Below are 2894 nucleotides of genomic sequence, written 5' to 3'. Positions count from 1 at the left end.
TTTCGTGGGGGAGCTGGGTGCCTGTCCTCTGGTGCACCAGGCACCCAGCTCCCACACTTTTGATGGTCCGCAGCCGCTGAGGGGGCTACCCTGCCGTTGAGAGGGGCTGACACGGACACCTAGCTACCCTGCCGTTGAGAGGCGCAGCTGGGTGTCCGCGGCAGGCCCCCTCAGCGGCCGCAGATCTGTGCCTCTCAACAGCAGGGTACCCCTGTGCCTCTCAACAGCAGGGTATCCCCCCTCAGTGGCAGCGGATCCGTGCCTCTCAATGGCCGGATAGGCCACCCCGAGTCCCGCCCCCCAGTCTCCCGCCGCCCAATCGTGGGCGTAGCAGAGTGATGGTAATTTACATGTTACTCTATTATTAGATAGGATAGTATTCCATTGTGTAAATGTATCATAGTTTTTTTTATCCACTCATCTGCTGATGGGCACTTAGGCTGTTTCCAAGTCTTAGCTATGGTAAGTTGTGCTATGAACTTAAGGTGCATATATCCTTTCTGATGAGTGTTTCAGGGTTCATAGGATATATTCCTAGAAGTGGGATCACTGGGTCAATGGCAGTTCCATTCTTAATTTTTTGAGGAATCTCCAAAATGTTTTCCATAGTGGTTACACCAGTCTGCATTTTTCTCAACAACCTCACCAACACTTGTCATTGGTTGATTTGCTGATGATAATCATTCTGACAGGTGTGAGGTGATATCTCATTGTCATTTGAATTTGGATTGCTCGAATGATTAGTGACTTTGAGCATTTTTTCATATGTCTCTTGGCGATCTGTATGTCCATGTTGGAGAAGTTTCAATTTAGCTCCTTTGCCCATTTTTTAATTGGATTGTTTGACTTCCTTTTTTAGGTTGTATGGGCTCCCTGTATATATTGGAGATTAACCCCTATCAGATGTATCATTGGTAAACATGTTCTCCCATGTAGTGGTCTCTCTTGTTGTTTTGTTGGTTTCATTTGCATTGCAAAAGCTTATTTTAATGTAGTCCCGTTAATTTATTTTCTCCTTACTTTACATTGTCCTAGGAGATGTATCTGAAAACATATTGCTACTAGAGATGTCTGAGATTTTGGAGCCTACGGTTTCTTCTAGGACTTTTAAGGATTCCATGTCTTACATTTAAGTCTTTTATCCATTTTGAGTTTATTCTTGTGTATGGTGTAAGTTGGTGGTCCAGTTTCTTCTTCTTCTTCTTCTTCTTCTTCTTCTTCTTCTTCTTCTTCTTCTTCTTCTTCTTCTTCTTCTTCTTTTCATATACCTGTCCAATTTTCCTGACACCATTTATTGAAGAGACTGTCTCTGCTCCAATGTATGCTCTTGGCATACATTAATTGAGCATAGTGGCTTGGGTCGATTTCTGGGTTCTGGGTTCTGTTCCATTGATCTATATGCCTGCTCTTGTGCCAGTACCAGGCTGTTTTGTGTACAGTGGCTTTGTAGTATAACTTGATATCTGGTATTGTGATTCCTCCAATTTTGTTCCTTTTTCTCAAGATTGCTGTAGCTATTTGGGGTCCTTTTTTGTTCCATATAAATTTTTGGAGTTTTTGTTCTAGTTCAGTGAAATCTACTGTTGGTATTTTAATGGGGATTGCATTGGATCTATAGATGGCTTTGGGTATTATGTTCATTTTAATGATATTAATTCTACCAATGCATGAACACAGTATATTCTTCCACTTATTAATGTCTTCCTCTATCTCTTTTTTCAATGTCTTGTAGTTTTTAGAGTACAGGTCTTTTACCTTCTTGGTTATGTTTATTCCTAAGTATCTTGATTGTTTTGTTGTTGTTGCAATGGTATATGGGATTTTTTATTTTTATTTTAGTTTCTCTTTCTGACAGTTCATTAATGGTGTATAAAAATGCTATGGATTTTTGGGTGTTAATTTTGTATGCTACTACATTTCTGAATTCATTTATTAAAATTAGTAGTCTTCAGGATGGACAAAATGGTGGCAGAATAGGAAGATGTGTCCTGATCCTTGTCCAGGAGGAAATAGAGGGAGCAGCTGAAACAAGAGGAATCCAGCCCGAATTGGCAAAGGAGAAGCGGCTGGTGAGACAGTTTGCAGATGGGAAGGGCAGAGATCTCCTGGAAAAAGGTAAAACAAGGATCTGGGCAATAGAATCTGCCGGATCTCTAAGCCCAGAAGGTCAGGGGAAAACTACACAGCGCCAAGCCACGTCCCTGAGGACAGGCAAAGCGTCTGACTGTGAGAAAAAGGGTCCATGGGACTGCGGAAGGTAGTAGATTTTAGACCTTGGAGTCTGATTTGGGATCTGAGCTCAAAGGCAGCCCTGAAGAGCTAACTGCCCAACCACACAGTGAGGCAAGAGAGGAGCTTGTAAAGACGTGGTCCCTCTTCGCGCTGGGGCCTGTGCCTTTCTCCACTGAACCTAGTTCGTAGGACCTTTCAGATACAGACACTTACCCATGGCTGAGGTGCAGGAGAAGGGGAGGAGTTGTGGAATCTAGGGAGAGTAGGCAGCGAACAGGTCCAGGAGAAGTGGAAGCGTGTCTGGTGCTGAATCACATCTGATCCCCGGTTGCCCATTTTCTTCTGAGAGATAGCCCCTCCCTCCAGTCTCCAGGCAACCAATATAGCCACACCCAGATTCCACCCTGATTAACACCATAGAATCTGAATACTCCCTGAGGCCTTAGGAACTGTCCAAAAGAAAAACCTTTAGCAGCTAGGCACCTCAATTACGCAGTTACACTGCCAGGGCTCTTCAGAGTGCTTCAGTGTGCCTCGCTGGCAAACTTACAGCGGGTGCTCCTGTGCCTCGCTGGCAAACTTACAGCGGGTGCCGTATTGGGAATAAGCACCTATCCACCACAGGTACAACAGCAAAAGCTGAGTTTGCCCACCCCACAACT

General features: G+C 44.2%; 1 long non-coding RNA gene across 1 annotated transcript; it reads right to left on the bottom strand.

Moving 5' to 3' along the window:
* Positions 1-1914: 1914 nt before the first annotated feature.
* Positions 1915-2577, bottom strand: LOC129150128 (uncharacterized). Its single transcript, XR_008556859.1, has 2 exons — positions 2446-2577; positions 1915-2105 (listed from the first exon to the last, which is right to left on the bottom strand). It is a non-coding gene; the product is annotated as an uncharacterized LOC129150128 (long non-coding RNA).
* Positions 2578-2894: the final 317 nt, after the last annotated feature.

The sequence above is a fragment of the Eptesicus fuscus genome, chromosome 8 (assembly GCF_027574615.1).
Source record: "Eptesicus fuscus isolate TK198812 chromosome 8, DD_ASM_mEF_20220401, whole genome shotgun sequence".
NCBI lineage: Eukaryota > Metazoa > Chordata > Mammalia > Chiroptera > Vespertilionidae > Eptesicus > Eptesicus fuscus.
Note: the sequence above shows the minus strand (reverse complement) of the source record. Positions and strands in the feature narration are given on the sequence as shown.